We start from the raw sequence: 20,385 nt of genomic DNA, 5'->3' as shown, positions 1-20,385 counted from the left end.
CATATAACCTTCTTTCTACTTTGCTTTAACAAAGACCAGGAGGAACAGGAACAGCTCTCTGCAGGAGACCTGCCATGTGGATCAGCCACAACCCCTCAAGCCACAGTTCTCAAGACAAATTACTCCTAATTATCTGGACCCTGGAGAGAGTGTCTGATTGGATTGACAGAGAACACTTACGAACATGGACACTAGTTTATTAATTATGCTTCCCCTTTAAACAGCATGAGGGTCATGTAAAACTTGGCATTTCCACAGGCAGCCAGCAGCTAAAATTGACAAGAGAGTTTCAAATTCTAATTAATAGTCTTGCTCTTGTTTCCATGGATCTTAGATGGGTGGAAGTTAGATGGATGAAAATAAAGAAGGCTTGGAAGTGGTTGGGCTCAAGAAATCAGCCTTTCTAGGAAGCATTAACTATTTTTAAGGTTAAGAGGGTGAGGGGCTGACATGCTGTCTTAGCCCTTCAAATGCACTGCCGTTTATTGAAGCAAGATTTTTTCTAGGGTGACCAACTTGTCCCAGTTTCCCAGGGACTTTCCTGGATTTAGCAATGAAAGTCCTGCCTCCCGGTAAACATATTCTGTCGAGGGACAAAGGGGCATCTGGGCATCCGGAAGGAGCCAATATGATGGTTGAGAAAGAGAGCCTCAACCAACTTAGGAGATAGAGGCTCAGGACAGAATTAACTCAAGTCCAAGTAAGATGTTGCTTGCTAGGAGACAGTCCCCAGAAATTGAAGAAAATGAACAAGAAACACAATATTCAAATGACACATAAACAATAAAACACACTTACTCCCCACCCTAAGTGTTGACTAGTCTCAAAGACCTCATTAGACACAGGTATGTATTGTTTTATTGCACTTTGCTTTACTGCACTTTGCAAATACTGTGTTTTTTACAAATTGAAATTTTGCGGCAACCCTGCATGGAAGAAGTCTATTGGCAACATTTTCCCAACACCATGTTCTCACTTCATGTCTCTGTGTCACATTTTAACTACACAGGGCCATTGTTTTTTTTTTAAAGACATAATGCTATTGCACACTTAGCCTATCATAGAGTGTAAATATAACTTTTCTGTGCACTGGGAAACCAAAAATTTCATGTGACTTGCCTTATTGCAGTATTCAGTGGTCTGGAAGTGAACGTGCTGTATCTCAGATGCATGTCTATAAATAAATTAGCCTATAGGAACTGATCCACAGAGTAGGACTCAACAAAATTACCTAGAGTGCTTATTGAACAGTTTCCTGAATCTCACCCCAAAAGCTTTTAAAAAGCAACTCTGATGACTTTAATGTAAAGTGAGATTTAAGAATCATTTGCTCTAGGGCAGTAATCTTCAAACATTTTTGATCTCTCACCCCTTCGCAGTAAAATAATATTTAAATATGTACCTTCAACAAGTACATATATGTAAATAAATTTATTTATATATGCATTACTCCTACTCTTTTTAGTTTCCATGCAGCATCTTTGTGACAAAGTTAAATCTGCTAGGTGTATGTTCTCGTGGCAACTTAGAATTTTCTTTTCAAAACCTACTCCAGTCTGGGAGCTCATTTAGGGCAAGGACCATGTCTGTTTTATGCACCTGTGGACTTGCAGCATAGCACTTGGCACATAGTAGATAGTCAATGAAATATTGCTTTGAAATAAATTTGGGATTCCTGCTTAAACAAGAGATCCTTGTCCTGTGGAAAAGTGCTGGTTAATGCTGTCTCTGCTTGTCCAAACTGCTTCATGTTTACACAGAAACTTAACCAGCTGTTCATGTATCAACTTCTACTTGTCAATGCCAAGTGTCCAAAGAGAGTTTAAAATCCCATTTCTATATCTGCATCTCTAGCTTTTTTCTTCTGTGATCGCAGAATTCCTGCTGTAGGAAAAAGGATTCTCCATTGAAGGAGCAACGGGAGACATTAGTAAGAGGCTTTCCATCCAGACATAGGAAGAGGAAGGGAATGGAACAGCTTCATTCATTAAGACACTTTACCTCTCCTCAGTTGGCATGATTGGGAGGGGAAACCTTGGACAGGAAAGTGAGAGACCTAACCCACTTGGTCTCATTGTTACCAAGTACTAGTATTTGCTAGCATTGATCATACTGTCACTGTTTAATAGCATCTTTGAAAATTGGGATTGCTGGCTTTGGAATAACCTAGTCAGTCTCTTTAACCACTACTGGGGGGGAAGTTGAACTCTAAAATGAAGATGGAGAGAACTGGAGCATTTTCATGGCATGGGAGGGAAATGCTATGCACCTTTTAGATAGAATATAGAATCATGGAATATTGTAGCTGGGAGAGAAATTCAAGATTATGACCCTCAAGCTGCACCATCACTGAAATAGGTATTGTGAAATGATCTAAACTAATTTGCTCCATGCACCATTAGGCTTTTTCTTTTATTTGGGTAAGTAGCATAGTTTTAAAACTTTGAAGCTGTCAAGGGTGGTAGGCCTCCTGCTCACAGCTTCCTGCCAGATTATTATGGTAGCAAGAATCATCTGACCTAATCCTGCCCCACATGCTTACATATATTAGCAAGCCCCAGATAATCTGATCTTTTAAGACATCTGACTATACTTTGGATGAAAGGTGTTCAAGAGGAAAATGTGGACATTTTATTCAGCTGACATCGTAGTTGGATCCAGAACCTTCTGGCAGTGGTTGTTATATTCTGGTATCGAGCCCCAGGTACCAACCAAAAGATACAGGCTACTGCACTTGCTAGTTTTGTTTTGTTTACCCTACTTGTGCAAGAGTGGGAAGGGTCTTTAGCATACTTTTAGCCAAGTGATGTATCTGGAAGACCACTAATTTCATAAATAAAAACCATCGCTAATGTCCACCATGCTATTATCAGCATCTGGTGTGGATAAAGATCATTGGAACTGCTATAGGAGCCTTTCGGTCAACTTAGTTGAAACACTGGCCACCAATGAGTGTTCTCCTGTTCGATAATGGACCACTCCAGGTGGGTGGATTGGAACTAGTAGGCAGACTAAACAGAAGGATTTAAATATAAATTACAGATCAAAGGACAGTGGTACTCAAGGTTTTATGTTGTTGCTGTTGGTTTGTTTGTCAAATAAAATGTAGAACTATAATCTAAATAAGGGCATCATGTTTCTTTCTTGAATGGTGTACTGGTTGTGTATAGGGCTGAATTTAAGGAAATACATATCACAAAAATGAGTAATACTGAAATTTGAAGATTTTCTCAGTCTAATGAGGAAATATCAACAGTGGCAAGAGCTTTCCTAATGCACAGCAGCTCAAAATATGTCTTTGCTTGGCTCCTCTCAAAATATTCCTCATGTATATAAACTGCTTCAAAAACTTTCATACTCTCTCAACTCCAACTCCAAATATCTATCCATACCAAATTCTTTATTTCTCTCTTTCTCTTTCCCTCCATGTCCTCTGATTCTTCTTTTCTCTCATATTTATTCCTTCCCTAGCCCATGTAAATCCATGGGCTCCCCTGGTGATCTCTCACTGCTCCCCTATCTGCTTAATAAAGTGCAGTCCTGGGGGGGGGTGGTTGGGAAGTCAGGGAGAACAGGCTTGGCCAACGTTAGAATTCTTGGAGGAGGAGAGGAAAATGTGAATATTCATTTGTGGAATTATTTTTTGCTTGTTTTATAATTTACTCAAACCCTAGGTGCAAAGATGAATTGGATATCTCTATGGATTATTTATCTCTGACCTCTTATTTCTCTTAATCCCCTTCCTGCATTATTATTATAGTTTTCTACTACTATAATTAAAAGTGTATTTTTTTAAAATTTTCAATTTACTGCACAATAAAATACATGCCAATGGAATTGTTACAATTTTCAACCTCCTAACGGAATTCCTATTTTCACTTGTGCTTAGAAACCGTAGCAATAAAATTGCTTCTCAGTGATGCCACTGCAGTTTTTTAACCACTTAGAATATGATACAGATAGCCACAGGAAACTGTAACTATGTAACTCTCCTATTCAGGGAAAGTTGGCTTTTGGATCCTCTGGCAGTGGAAGTCAAGCCATTTGACCTGGGAATGAGTGGGACATAAGAAAGGAGAGCGGGAGCATCGTTATTCTCGTTCTGCTTTTTATCACTGAGAAAGGAAATGAATGTCCTGTGAAGGGAGATCATTTTCCTAATATTAAACCAGCCAGTTAGAGTCAAAACCAGAACCAGAACTTTTTCTCTCTTTCATGTTGCCGCTTTGCCAGCTTTTGTCTGACAGAACATGATTTGTTTTGACAAAGACATGAGAACACAGAAACACAAATTCATTTCTATGCAGGCACACTATTAAACCTGAAAACATTGGATGAAAAGAAGTAAAAGATGAACACATCCTCATGCAGCATAATATAATTTGGCATCTGCTCTCCAGTGTGCTCTTGAAAATGAAATTGGAAGCATGTCTTTTTAGGCTGCTGCTATTAGTTAAGCTGCTTAGTAGCAACTGGGAGCCTTTGCCATGATTGTACCTTCCCATGTGTAACAAAAGATGCATGGAAGGAAGGGTTGTGCTGTCCTGGCTACCTTGACCCCTGGGGTAGGTGGTCTTTCAGGACCTCAGAGCCACTGTCAAAATCTGGTGAAACACTCTCAAGAGGCTATACTGAGCTGGATTCAGGAAGGACACACTCTGCTCAAGAAATCTCTTTGGAGCATCCTGTCCTCCCCGTGTCAACCTCTTATCTTTCACGGCCCACTTCTGATGTCACATCCCCTGTGAAATTTTCACTACTTCTCCAAGCAGGGTAAGATGGGCAGCAGACTTGGTGTCCTTCCTCTTGGCCTCTGTAGCACACGCTTCATCTTCTGTAGTTGTATTCACTGAGCACACCCTCTGTTTCAGGCATCTTCCTGGGTGCTTCAAATGCATTTAATCATTTAATCATCTCCATACTGATCGCTAGTAAGGAATATTGCTAATCTAAGATGACATGCTTTTTTCTACTATTTTACATGCGTTCTACCGTGGCTTCTGCATTACTCTGTACTGTAATTAAGTGGTGTTTGGGTCAGCACAAGACCACTCTCTGAAGTTTGAGATGACATCCCAATGCTTGCTGAATTGTCAGAATTTGACATGCTGTCTAACTTACGTAAGAGACACTCAGTAAATGCCAGAGTTGTTGCTGCATTTAAAAGCAAATACCCAGGGGAAGAACATTGAGTAAAGATGTAATACAGATGAAGAATAAGGGAAAGCATATATCTGAGGGGTAAAGAGAGGAAAGGAAGCCAGCTAAAGCAAAGACCTCTGGCCTGTCAGTTTTCATAATAGTGGAATAACTTCCATGTTACTAAACCTAGTTGTCAACTCTTAGTCATCAACATATTTGACTCATTTACAGTTTATGGCTTTCTCCTCAATATGTTCTTTCCTTGACGCTATGTTCTCCTGGCTTTTCACCTCCCTCTGTGCCACTTCTCCATCTGCTTGCTGGCTTCTGCTCTTCTTACCAGCCTCCTGGGGCTGGAGGGCCCTGGGATCAGTCTCTGGTCCTCAGTCCTGTTTTTGCTTGCTCACTCACTTGGAATCTTAGCCTGTTTCATGCCTTTAAATGCTAAGTATATATGGAAATGTTCACTTATAAACTTTTATTTCCACTCCTAATCTCTCCTGAGAGTAGTCAACTGCCTGATGCACACCTCCACTCAGATGTGCAACATTTGCCAGGTTTCCTCAACAAGTCTTGCTCTCATTTCATGGCCCTGAATGGAGTGGTTATACTTGGGATGGGGATAGGGTTGGGTGGTTTATTTATTCATTCATTTCTTCATTCACCTACTCATTCCTTTCATTTCATTCATTCATCAAATATGTGGTAGGTGCCTCCTCTGTGCCAGGCTCTAGGGTTAAAAAGGCTTCTATGATGGGATCTCCCCCTCACTTCCCCATACAGGTGCTCGTGTTCTCATAGAAAGAAATAGATAAGCATCAATGTATTACAGTATGGGAGGTTAAATGATGGAGAGCTATTCTAGTTGCAGTGGTGGAGTAGGGGAGGCTCAGTAGAGGAGTAGATCTTGAGTACACCTTAGTGAGCACTGAAGAATTAACAAATGCCACACTTGGCCCAGGAGCAAATTGAGCCAGAGGGAATGATTTTGGTTCATGTATATTAAGAGATTTAAGGTTACTTGGAGCCCTTCAAGAGTGTATGAAACAACACACAAAGCCTCGCCAAAGTAAACAGCATTTCTACACTGACACATATTCACATCGAAGTCTTCGGGATCCTGTAATCCAATCTACTCAAATAAAGAATGACATTATTTTGAAATAAATGCTCTTGATGTACCTCAGATCTGCTGGTGTCTCTTGTGCCCAGATTTCTATGGGGGCAACATTTAACCTTTGGATTAAATGGCTCTTAAATGGTACATTTAGGAGAATAGGGCCACAACAGCACATTCTGAATTGCCTCTGTCCCTGCAGTGGCACTGTGCTAGGTAGCAGATGAGCCTGCAATGGAGAAGGCCTGATGAGTAGGCAGTGAGAGCGATGCAGAGACAAGTAAGGGACCTCTATCAGAAGGGAGTCTGGCAGGCAGCCTAGAGGGAAAATCCGTCAAGGACCTCAGAAACTGGTGGAAGAAGCTGTTGACGAGGAAATTGCTAGAAATAGCAGCACAGGAAGGGGAACCTTTGCTCTTCTCTTTATTCTAAATAACAATAATTGTTGCCATTTATTAGTGTCTTCTATGTGTTCTTGTTTCTGATTATAAGTGCTTTACACACTTTATTTTGACGATTATTTGATCTGAGCCCTTTGTTTCTGGAAATCAGCAAAGGTAGAGAATTCCCCTACACTCTCATGCTCTGGGATGAGGCTAACTGCCAGGGACTCCTCTGCTTTCACATATTTCAGGATAGGGTCCATCTCCATCCTTCCTCAGGACTTCCACAAGACGTATAGGTGCCTGCCATGTTTACCTGCCTCCATTAAATCCTAGTCCTCTGTCATGGATTGAATCATGCCTCCCCCAAAGTAATGTTCAAGTCCCAAGGCCAGTCCTATAGATGTGAGTCCATTTTAAAATAGGATCTTTGAAGATCTTATTAGTTAAGGTTAGGCTGAACTGAATCAAGGCAGGCCTTAAACAGTACACCTGGAATCCTTATAAAGGAGAAGAAATTTGGTCAGAGGAGACACACAGTGAGAGACATGGCCATGGGATGGAGGCAGAGGTTGAGTTATGGATTGCTGGAAAGCCTCCACCAGACTACAGACACCACAGACTTCAGAGAAAGCCTCGTCCTGCTGACACCTTGATTTTGGACTTTCAGACTCCAAACTGGTGACACGATTTGGGTTGTTTAAACAAATTAGTCTGTGGCACTTTGTTACAGCAGCCCTGGCAGATTAAGACATGCCCTTTCCCTTTCATTGATAAAAATGAATGTTCTCCCCATGGCAACAGCCAGAAAAAAAGTCATCTTCCCAATTCTCTCGTGCATACTGAGTTTTGCAGTTTCATATAAGCTCACCTTCAAATGTGCGTTTGCTCACCTAGGCACCCCACATTTGCTCAGGCACTGTGCTGGGTCCCTGATGTGTGATACTAAGCAAGGCAGACATAATACTTCCTGAACCCCTTGCTCTCAGTCAGGTAGGGGCATGGGATGATTAAAGAAGGAATTACAATAAAGTGTGATGAGCGTTGAGATAGGCGAGGTAAGTGAATTACTGATTGTGAAACAGAAAATAATTTAGCTCCACATTGAAAAAGTTCTGTTCCCATTAGATGTTTCTTTATGTTTTCTAAGATGGAAATGGCTTTTGCTGAGGAGCAACACGACTAACCACGCAGAGGCCCAGAATGGTTATGGGAGGTCAGGCCCACGCCTCTGCCTGGCTGCCCAGGGCTCCCAGAACATCTGGACAATGCCAGGTAGATTCCCTTTGTCTCTTCATCCTGGGAAGGACTCCGCTGTTGAGCAAGCAGGCCCCCAGACCTCAGAGCTGCCGCGGTCCTGGGCACAAGATTGGAGGTGGAGAAGAGGAGGCAGATGTGTTTCCTTATGCAGTACATAAACTTGAGTCGATCTGGGTATTTGATGTATGGCATAAAGCACCAGTAAGTTGCTAATGGTCTGTTTTGAAGACAGAAAGACTAGCCAAGTTCTCTGAACAAGAAAGCAATGGAAATATTTCCTTCCATCCTATATTGTTTATTTTGTTTAGTGGATTGCCATAGTAATGGGCTTTGGGGAGGACACAGTCAGTCCTATTTACAGATTTTCATTTATGTGTGTGAGAACTTTGCTCTCTGAATTGGATTTGATTCAGAACTCTGCCTGAATCCCATTTTGAGGGGCAGCCGGTCTTTTATTAACATTTCTTAAGAATCTGGCATACACATGATTGCTAAATTTATAAAAGTTACCTCAGGACTCTGTAAAGGACCATGATAGACTAGGCATGTCCCCTGCTTGCTAAAGAAAAGGATAATAATAATAATTGCCATTATAATGACAATGGCTGTAAAAGTGGTCAATGTTTGTTGCAAAAGTTTAGGAGATAGCAAGGACAAAATAGCATTTATTAATATCCCCTTCCCAACAAAATAGTTATTATCACTGTCAATTTACACATGAATAAACATGTATAATAAACATTCATGTGTAAACAGGTCTGCAGACCCATGCTCAGAACCACCGTGTTAGTGTTTCCAATTTTTAACTTTGTCATGGGAATTCCACGGCCATTACCTTTAAACACACTGACTTCTATAAAAAATAAGTTGTCCCAAACCTGTTGTGGGACAGAAACTTTTTATATGATACAATTTGCAGCCTCTTTTTAGGAAGAAATTGGCATTCTTGATGAAATGTTTCAGTAATTTTCTGGTAAACATGAATAGAAGTAAGTTGTGTTTTGGGAAACCAGTCATCTATCTACCCTGCTCACTGACACACAAAAATCTAGGGACTTTTAAACAAACATTCTTTTTGTGTTTTCCTCTAAAGAGTGCATCTTTGATTAGTTTACTAGAAGTTTTCTCCCTTGCAGTAAGAATTGTAATAAACCTTGGCAAGTGCTCATAGCTAAATAGTCAGCAGTTTTCTTGTTTTTTGCTTTTTTTTCAACATTTTGGGTTCACATCTCTGTTGAATAATCTAGCTTTATTATAAATCCACTCAAGGTGAATTCCTTCACTTGCCTGCTGTGAGGGAGGCAAGTGAGGGAATCCACCTTGAGTGGATTTATCATCAATCTCCTTCCTGTTTCTTTGTCATCTCCACCCCTCACTGCTCCTAATTAAACTGGACTGAAGACACTGACATGACCTAATCCCCAGCGCCTAAGATGTCCCTGGACTTGGGGCATCTTTTTCCCATAAGTGATCCTGAGCCATACCAAGTGTGTTTTTTCAGGAAAGTTGTGATGAGAGGGATGCCTTAAGAGGATAAGCTTAACTGCTGAGATTTAGCCTGGAAAGAACAGGGGTACACCAAGAAACCAACTGCCAGCTTGTCTGTAAGGTCATCAATAGTCTGATCTGGACTAATAAAGACTGTTTCATTCAATCCTGGAACACAAGTGTGGGCAGCCCCCTGTGCAGCTTGAGTGACGCAGGCTTGGAACAAATAAAAGGAAACTCTGCTTCCTGTGGTGCACAGTAAACTCTACTTTCTATGGAAATTGCAATACTTGGTGTCATGGTCAGGTTCATGTGTCAGCTTGTCCAAGTGGTGGTGCCTGTTTGTCTGGTTGGGCAAGTGCTGGCCTGTCTGTTGCGATGAGGACATTTCATAGAATTAGATCATGATCATGTCAGCTGCATCCACAGCTGATTCCATTTGTAATCAGCCAAGAGGAGTGTCTTCTTTAATGAGTGATGCTTAATCTAATTACTGGAAGCCTTCTAAGGAGGATTCAGAAGAGAGAGGTTCTCTTCCTGCTTCGACGAGCAAGCCTCTTCTGTGGAGTTTGTCCAGACCCTCCATCGGAATTGTCGGCTTCACAGCCTGCCCTGCGGATTTTGGACTCTGCGTTCCCACAGTTACATGAGACACTTTTATAAATTTCATATTTGCGAATGTTTCTTGTTGATTCTGTTTCTCTAGAGAACACTAACTAATACACTTGGGAAATTCTGTTCCCAGTTAAGATTGTGATCAGGCCAAATCACATCCCAAATGTGTTGTTGAAGATGCTGTTGGACTGAATGGACCATTGATCCAACTTAGAAAAATTATTGTCTCTTGTTTTAATTTGGACCGGAGAGTTTTTCTTTTAACATGTTGATCAAGATTGCAGAGAAAGAGACATATTAATTACTTACCATCCTGCTAAATTTCCCCATGATAAAGTACAGGGGGACAAGCTGGATATAAAATGGGCTCAAATATCATTATACACCATTAACTAAGGTTTTTATCAACAAGCAGGATGAAAGATGCAGTGGCTCAGAGTTAGGCCTTGCACCTCTGCATGCAGGCTCTGCCAGATACCAGCTGTGTGTTTTTAGCAAGAAACTTAACCCCTTTTAGCCTTGGTTTCCTTTTACATGAAATGGGAGATATACTCGTACCTTCTCCACAGAGCTTATGAGGTTACCTCTTCCCATTTTGTTTTTCTTTACCTCCTTCTTCTTTGAGGAATAATCTTGTAATATTCCTTTGGGGAATTACTAATTGGTTATTTTTGGTTCAAATCATTCAGGGAAGGCTGATGTTACTTTTCAGCTGAAAGGACAGGCAGGAGACCCAGGCCTGGTTGTAAGAACTTGGCAATAGTTCTGTCCTGGGCACGTGACATGAACAAGGCCAGTAGATGCAATCCTAGGACTGTTACTGAGGTTGTTGGGGGAACCCCTCTACTGATAGGATGTAAGCATGGAAGTGATAGCAGTCATCTCATAATAACTTGGGGGGAAACTGAGAATGAAGCAGCAGAGGGAATGAGAGCTGAGAGGACAGTGACCTGCTGACAGTTGACCACCTGGATCCACCCACGCCTCTACCACAAGACTGTCAGGTATGTGCGCCTCTTCTTGTTGTTTTTCTTTCTCACTTAAAAAAATTTGAGCTGGATCCTTGCCACTTACAACCAGTAAAATTTTCATTAATATTGGGCTTGGAAGAAGATAAAAAGAGATTACAGATATTAAAATGCTTAACAGCACCTGGAGGAGGGTAAATGCTCAATAAACAATACCTCTCATTACTAGTATCAGTGGTGGTAGCAATGAGAGAATCAAGTGTTTTTTTTATTTTCTGAGTCAAGTAGTGGAAACAGAACAACTCAGCATTTGAAAACTGTTGTGAGAGTAATTTAGAAAACTCTGAGTTTTGAGGGCACAGGGTTGTTGGACAGATTGCACTCAGCAAAACAAACAAAAAACAACACACAAACAGCCACAGCAACATGTAATTCATAACTTTTAGACAATGGCACCGTTCTTTCCAGTGAGTTGAAGGAAAACCAATGGAGATATTTTAGACTAGAAAGCTGAAGTTACCGGAAGTGATTGCTTTATGCCTTCAAATCAATTCAACAGTGTATGATGAGTAGAAGGGAGAGGAAGTGAAATAAGCAAATACATAATGTTGCACCAAGCATTTGGCTATCTAAACAAACATAGAACAAAACTAGTATTCTGACATTTTGGTTATCATACTTGATGAGAAATAGAACTGATAAAAAAAAAAACACTCCAGGATATCAATTCTGTCAAATTTGTGATTGAATTTCATTGACATCAGTAGAAATACATTTGATTTTAATGACACAAAACAAATATTCTTACTGTTCTGTTTATAGAAACATTTTCTATCCAGGTCTTTTTTCTAGACAATATTTATACTACATTTTTAAATTTTAATTTTTAGTACTACATTAGTTAAAAAATATTTTTTATTGAGAAATCTCCACACACAGACAGTCCTACCACATTATACAATCAATGGCTCACGATATCATCACATAGTTGTGTATTCTTCACCATGATCACCAGAACATTTGCATCACTCCAGAAAAAGAAAAAAAAAGCTCATACATTCTGTGGTAGTTAGATTCAGTTGTCAACTTGGCCAGGTGAAGGCACCTAGTTCTGTTGCTGTGGACAGGAGCCAATGGTACGTGAACCTCATCTGTTGCTAATTACATCTGCACTCGGCTAGGAGGCAGGCCTACTGCAATGAATGACGTTTGACTTAATTGGCTGGTACTTAAATGAGAGAGCACAACGTAGCACAGCCTAAGCAGCTCAGCATTCCTCATCTCAGCACTTGCAGCTCAGCCCAGGCCTTTGAGGATGCAGAAAGGAATTACCTTGGGCAAAGTTGTTGGAAACCAGAGGCCTGGAAAGAAGGCCAGCAGAGACCACCCTGTGCCTTCCCACGTAAGAAAGAACCTCAATTGAAAGTTAGCTGCCTTTCCTCTGAAGAATTAATGAAATAAATCCCCTTTTATTAAAAGCCAATCCATCTCTGGTGTGCTGCATTCTGGCTGCTAGCAAACTAGAACACATTCCATGCCCCTAACCCCTCCCTCTCATTAACCACCAGTATTTCAATCTACCCAATTTTTACCCTTATCTCCCCCTATTATTTGTTTATTTTTTATCCTTTTTTTTTCACTCATCTGTTCATACCCTGGATAAAAGGAGCATCAGATGCAAGGTTTTCACAATCACACCATCACATTGTAAAAGCTATATCATTATACAATCATCTTCAAGAAACAAGGCTACTGGAACACAGCTCTAGAGTTTCAGGTACTTCCCTCCAGCCACTCCAATACACCATAAACTAAAAAGGGATAACTTTATTAAGTGTAAGAATAATCTCCAGGATAATCTCTCGACTCTGTTTGAAACCTCTCCACCACTGAGACTGTCTCATTTCTCTCTTCCTGCTTTTGGTCAAGAAGACTTTTTCCATCCATGATGCCAGGTCCCAGCTCATCCCCAGGAGCCAGGTCCCACATTGCCAGGGAGATTTACACCTCTGGGAGTCATGTCCCATACATTTTAAGTTTAATATTATTTATCTTTCTCTTTTCAATACATATTGAAAATTTAAAAATATATAGTGACAAAACAATTCAATTTTACCTTTTAAAAAATATTAGTTTCCTTACCTAACTTTAATGCCTTATAGTTAAACCAGTCATCTGTTAGAGCAGGAACTCAGTTCAGGTAAAGTACAAATCCAGCTACTTTCTTCACCTAGATCAAACTTTCTATACCTCAGGTTCACTCCAAGCAAGTCTGGTCACTAGATAGACACTTCACCATTCAGCAACTACTATTCCTGACCAGGAAGTATAAGTATTCCTGACCAGAAGAAAGAGGACATTCTTCCTAAGGGAAAATCTAAGAAGGAAACAAACATTTGTTAAGGGTGTTCCTTGAGCTTCTTCACATCCAGTATCTCAATAACCCCATGTAACCCTGCATAAAATCTTCTAGATTACTCCCTTCTTTACATAAAAAAGAAGGCAGCTATATCATCCTGATTTATTTAGGTGATGCCTGAAACAACATGTATTTTACTGAAAGTTACATAAATGCCATTTGATAGAGGTGAGAGTAAGGAAAAAAGCAAGCAGAGTTACTTTTGTTTGCATTAGAGACAAAGATACTCTCTATACACTAAAACATCAGATCAAAACATGGCATATTGAGAATCTTCAACATAATAGGGTTAAACATATTCAATTATTAAAAGTTTCGAGTGCATTAAAATCATCTTGTGTACAGTGTGATATTAAAGGTGAAATTTAAAATGGAGTATAAATAGCGTAAGAAAAATTGTATTGCTAGTTTCCTGTCCACTTCTATTTATCCTTGTGGTTCAACCTTCAAAATTGAACCTTTTGCTAACATTCAGTGGAGTTATGTGAGGGAGCAGAGGTAAATGTACATGTGCATTTTCAATGATTAATGAAAGTATCTCCTAAAATTCTTACACATTTTCATGTACTAACTAGAATCCTTAGAGCAGAATAACTTTTATGTGTGTGAGTGTGTAAGCATCTTGAAGATAAAAGGGCATGAGCTAGTCTCTGATGCTTGCTGAACTTTAATTTTATACTATTATTATATTTGTTTAATCACAAATGTAATCTTTCTTACTGTTATTATCCTCATGTTCTATAAATAGATATACTTCAGTTTTAAAGTCTATTATTTGTCTCATACATTGACATTAAATCAATGCCAAAGCTAACTTCCTATTCCAGAAATGAAGAGAAACTGTCTGGCCTGGAATTTAAAAATAACTTTTCAAAATACTTTAAGTCCTCTTCTTTCTGTTTAACAGGCTTGTGTCCCACCTATACACATTAGGAAAAACTAAACCTTGAAAACTAAGGAAACTTTAAAAGTAATATAAAGTTTATTATCATTTTTATGGATGGAGGGTGTGCTGGTCTGAAAGGATGATGTGCCCTAGAAAAGCCATGTTTTAATCCTGATCCATCTCGTGGAGGCAGCTGTTTCTTTTAATCCCCATTCAGCACTGTAGGCTGGAAACTTGATTAGGTTATCTCCACAGAGACGTAACTCACGCAATTGTAGGTATTAATTTTTGAATAGGGGAGCTGTGACTCCACCCATTCCAGGTGGGTCTTGATTAGTTGACTGGAATCCTTTAAAAGAGGGAACATTTTGGAGAAAGCTTCAGAATGAAGAGATTCTGAGACAGCAGAGCCACGACAGGGTGACAAGAATGACAAAAGAACCACAGAGTCCACCAGCCAGTGACCTCTGGAGATGAAGAAGGAGATGCCTCCAGGGAGCTTCATGAAGCAGGAGGCCTGGAGAGGAAGTTAGCAGATGTTGCCACGTTCACCACGTGCCTTTCAGTGGAGAGAGAAACCCTGAACTTCATTGGCCTTTCTTGAGTGATGGTAAACTCTTGTTGGTGCCTTCATTTGGACATTCTTGTAGACTTGCTTTACTTGGGACAATTTTCTCGGCCTTAGAACTGTAAACTAGCAACTTATTAATTCCCCTTTTTAAAAGCCATTCTAGTTCTGGTATATTGCATTCTGGCAGCTAGCAGAATAATCTCAGATAAGTCCATTTATGTTTGTAATCCAAACAAATAAAATCACTAACTAATGTGTCAATTTTATTCAAATGTGTTTTTCTTTCCATACTGCCTTGGACACCAACGAGAGAAACTCATCTCAAACTAATTAAAACTCAAAAGGTAATTTGTTTGAATACCTGGAAATTCCAAGGGTTTGCTCTAGTCTAGTTATGGGTGGATCACAGAGGAGGGTTGGGTTGCAAAATAATACTGTCAGTTTATCAGGATTCTACTGGATTATTTTATTTTTTTCTCTCTTTCTTTATGAATAGGGCACTTGGGCAGTATCAGTTTTGGATATTTTGACTAGTGATGCTTTAAATATTCTTGTTCAGGTCTTGATGAGTGTAGACATGTTTCTCTGATGGCTATCTAGTCAGAAATGGAGCTGTGGGTTTAAAAGGTATGCATAATTTTAGTTTTAGTAGGTACTGCAGTTTGTACCAATTTACATAACCATCAGCAGTATATGAGAGTCTGTTTCCTCTTTAATACATAGTATTTCTGCCTTTTAAATTTTAGCCTTTTTTATGAGTGTGCAGTTTTGTGATTTTCATTTGCATCTCCCTGATGCTTGTGGCATTAGAGCACCTTTCATGTCTTATTGACCATTTCCTTGTCTTTGAAGTGTCAGCTCAATTCTTTTGCTTGTGTTTCTGTTGGGCTGCATGCCTTTTTCTTATTGGTTCCTAGGTACTATTTATATATTTTGGATATGAATTTTTTGTTGTATATGGCCCTGCGTGCTTTTCCTCTTGCCACGCATCCCTGCTACTCTCTGGTGTCACTCCCTACTACTGTTCTCATTGCTCATTCTTTTCCAGGCATCGTGTTTCTTGTTCCTTGAATATGCCAAGCACACTCCCATATCGGAGCTCTGCACTAACTCCTACTTCTGCCTGGGCAGTTTTACCCTCCAAGAGATACATATAGAATCTTCTTCTCCCTCCTCGAGTCTTTGCTTCAGTGTGAACTTCTTAGTAGACCTCCCCTGACCTGTCTATATGGTCTAGCAACACCTCTTGCACTTCCTATTCATCGCTCCATCCACTGCTCTCTTTAAAGAAAAAAACACACATTGAATTATGGAAATTTTCAAGAATATGCAAAATTAGAAAGAATAGGTTAAAGACCCTTCCTCACATTTCTATCATCCAACATAAATAATTATCAACATTCTTGCAATCTTAGTTTTTTAATCCATATATACTTCAGAATGCTTTATTAAATAATAAGTACTTAAAAAAACATAGCTACCACTGCATAATCATGACAAAATTAACAGTATCATATAATACTAATCTAGGCTCATATTTCCCAGTTGTCTCAATGACATCTTGCTATAGTTAATATGTTTGAATAAAGGTTCAAGCAAGTTGCTTAATTTTTGTTTACTTGCTACCCAGCTCTGAAGATCAAATAATGAGATGTATGTAGTTGATATGCAACGCTTAGTATCTTATGTAATACTTATTATCTGATCTTAAAATCTGAATCAGTAAATTTATTAGACTTCCATTATTCATTAGACAATTAGGAAGGGAGAGTTATGGCAAGAAATTTGGAATTCATGAGTTGATTGAGTAGATCAAACATATGCTTATAATTTGATTATCAGCACTCATGAAGGACATGTAGGAGCTGCAAGAAAAATAAAACATTTGGTTTTTGGATTTACATGAATTTTTCACAATGAACACAAATGCTAAGTAGGCTACTTTTAGTGACGAGTGGTGGGATTAAATATGACCAGAAAGCAATTGATATTAAAAAAATTTGAAAACCATGATGTTCAGTACAAATGTGTCATATTATTTGTTTTGAAATTATGTACACTGCCTCTTTCTCCCAAAGACTTTGAAGCAGTTTGCAAAAGATAAAAATGTAATTGGTTGTTTCAGTTGTCTGACTTACTGACAGAGAAGTGGGGCTAGCATTTTGAGATATTTTTCATTTGTGTGATTGCCAGAACAAGCCACAGAAATTAAAACAATTTTTTAGGTTGTAGCTGGTCTGGCTGTAAATCTTGCACAAGCACACTTGACTGTGTCTGTAACTAATTTCTTACTCTGTACTTTCCAAAAACATTTGCCACAGATAATTTCTACCTTGTAAAAAGCAATAAATAATCTGTGGTAGAAAAATCTTAAGGATATTTTTACTGCAAACATTATGTTTGTACTTACCATGAGCCAAGTGTCAATGCCTTCTAGCTGAACACCACCAAGAACAGATCTTTGTTGACTAAGCAGGGTTTTTACTCACGACAGCCAGGTAGAATGCACACCATGGAGAACTGTGGGGTACCTCGATATGAAGGCATTGCAAAGGAGCCTATTAGAACATCTGGGTTTGTGTTCAGTAATTTTGTGGAGGGTTTAAGGAAAAGGAGTTAGCTTCAGATGTGATGTTATCAGGAAGCAGGGTATTTCTATGATAAGGCAGCTCAATAAATCTCACCTATGGAGAGGGCAGACTAGAGTGAAGAAGCCAAAGCTGTACTTGGTAAAGAAAGCAGCCATCACTCATATCAGCTGGGAGAGGGGGGTGTTGTACTGCTAACCACTGTGATTATAATCCTTAAAGGTTGTTTTCCTCCAGTAGTGAAAATGAGTATTTACTCCCTAGGGAGATGCTGACCCTAGAACTCCTTTATGGCCAATAAGAAGAGGCATGGCATATATTAAATTGATAAATAGCATAAAACACCTAGGCTTCTGGTTTCTGTTTTCAGACTACAACTAGTTCTGGGAGGGAAAAGACCATGGGCTTAATTTGGAGCAAGTTTATTTTGTTTGGTTGGGAAGCTGATTTGTGGTACTCTTAACACTACTTAATTAATTCTGTGTTTCTCATGGTGTGCTCCAGGCATCTAGTAGTTAGATCATGAAAAAAAAAAAAAGGGGGTTGGTTCTATGGTCAAGTCATGTTGGTGTTAAGTAAATCACTCTACAGTACTTTTCGGAGCCTTTGTTATTGTAATATGCATTGGGAATTTCCAAGGTGGGGATAGCTGACTCAGCATCTCCCAAACTCACTTATCCAGGGCATTTCACTGGACTCATGTCTTCAATGAAGCAGAATAAAATAGTACAACTGTAAGTCCCTGGTTTCCTGTTCAGCTCTGAAAGAGTTAATACAACTGCCAGTCCCTTATTTCTTATCTAGCTCCAAAGAAACTAATGAAAACTGCAGACTTCACTGTAAACTTCCTAGAACAAAAATTTCCCTTAAAGCCCCAATACCTTCTTAAACCATTGAAACCTCCCCAAACCATAAAAGCTTGTACAATTTTGGGCCCAAAACAAATTCTTAGTCAATGATAAGAAGCACGGGGTCATAAAGATTGTTAACCATCTTCCCAAAGGCAAATGTTAGGTATACAACAACAAACCATGAATTTTACTAGCTATCTACTCTTAGAGCAAAGAAGATTTCTAGTATTCAAAGGTTACTATGGAAATCTGCCACAAGTAAAACTTTCCTATAAAACAAGCTAACCCGCTCCACTCAGTGTGTGTCCCTCCCTTGGGCATATTCACATTAACCTCCTTAATATGTACTCTCTCTTATTTTTAATAAACTTTACTACTTCTTCCTACTGGCTTTCTTGACTCTAAATTCTTTTAGTATCGAGACTAATGAACTTGGATCGGGGTTCAGCTGGCGCCATTGCCCGCAGGGCAGCAGTTACACCAGCACTCACTTTGAGGTAAGGTGGCTCAGCTCGGGTGTGTAGACAGCCGTCCACTCCTCCTCCATGAAGAACTAAGAGTGAGGAGGGGGCGTTTCCTGTTCAGGAGGTGGCTCTCACACATTGACTTTACTTTCCAGAAAAATACCTGATTTCCACTGATTCTCCAATGCTCTTGATAGTTCCAGAGAAGAACAGGTTGTTAAAAAAAAAAAAAAAAACTCCATCTAAGATGAAAGAAGAAAGAGGCTTGGCACAGCATATATTTAGATCAGGGTCCACAGAAAAAGGATCCATGAAGAAAATTCAAGGGGTCTGTGAACCTGGATGGGAAAGAAAATTACATCTTTATTTTCATTAACATCTGACTAGAATTCAACTTTTCCCTCAGTTATGAATATAGCAATAAACACCATAGTATGAGCAGAACCACCAATAGAAATCATAGATATATTCACATTGCATCACAGTTGTTGCAAGTTTCTCAAAATATCATTTATTCTTTTTCATACTTTGAAATTATGGTATTAGGCCCACAGCTAGATCTTGATATTTTATGAGCCATAAAGGAGATATATAACAACGTGTTTTCGATATTGACTGTGCAATAAGCACAGAGCCCGGCACATGGAGGGGCTTAAATGAATGCTTGCTGATGGTTGGTCACCCCATCCCGCACACTGCTGTCACCAGCTCACCACTGTTATTGGACTAAGGGCTCATACTTACTTTATGTCACTTTGGTCCCAACTTCAGAGTAGAATGCAAAGTACGCATTTTATAAATCTTGGTCAAATTAGATTGAATTATCTGCTTAGTTGCTCCTTTTGGATGCTAGACAACTTCAGGGTTTTATAATTTGTTCATCAATTCATTTGTCCATTCACTTGTCAAATATTCAACTGCCAGGTACTCTGCCTTGGTCTTTCTGTTCAGGTGGTGTTTGCATGGTTGACGTGGGGGTGGGGGTGGAGAGAAATGGGATAAAGTCTTTAAACTCTGCTTATTCAAGCTTGCTATCTTGCAATCCTAGCTCTGTTTACTCCAGAAAATTCAAGGAAAATGTTGCCATCTATTTCTGGCATCCTGTTTTGCACCTTGGGGCACCAGTAAAGCTTCAAAAAACAATATAGACTCTGTTGACAATTTCATTTTTAAGCATCACTTTGAAAGACTGAGTTATCCATCCTTTCAGGTTATATGGGGGGATTCAAATGCCTTTAGTTCAATCTACCCTGGGTACTTCAAAGAAAAAGTAGAGGATCTGGTCAGGGGAGAACAACTTCCTCCAGGCAGATACAGCACAGGGTATGGCACCGGTGCATGCGGTGTGGGTACACGCGAAAGCAGTTTGGATACACACGTAAGTGTTCTCACCAACATTTTGCATTTGACATCAAGTCTGCTGGGGAAGTCGCAGACATGCTCTGTGGCCATCTCCCAGTTCTCACCTTCCCCTTTTCCTTTCTGTTGTGTGGGAATGCTTCAATATGTTTCTATTCTGCAGCCCCCAGGGAGATGTCAGATCTAAGATGTTTTTAGCCTTCTCATCTTCAGGCCTTGTTTCCTTCTCTAAAATGAGAAATTGAATCAGATTATCTCTAAAGTTTTGGGGGTC

Source organism: Tamandua tetradactyla, chromosome 13, assembly GCF_023851605.1.
Source record: "Tamandua tetradactyla isolate mTamTet1 chromosome 13, mTamTet1.pri, whole genome shotgun sequence".
Lineage (NCBI taxonomy): Eukaryota > Metazoa > Chordata > Mammalia > Pilosa > Myrmecophagidae > Tamandua > Tamandua tetradactyla.
Note: the sequence above shows the minus strand (reverse complement) of the source record.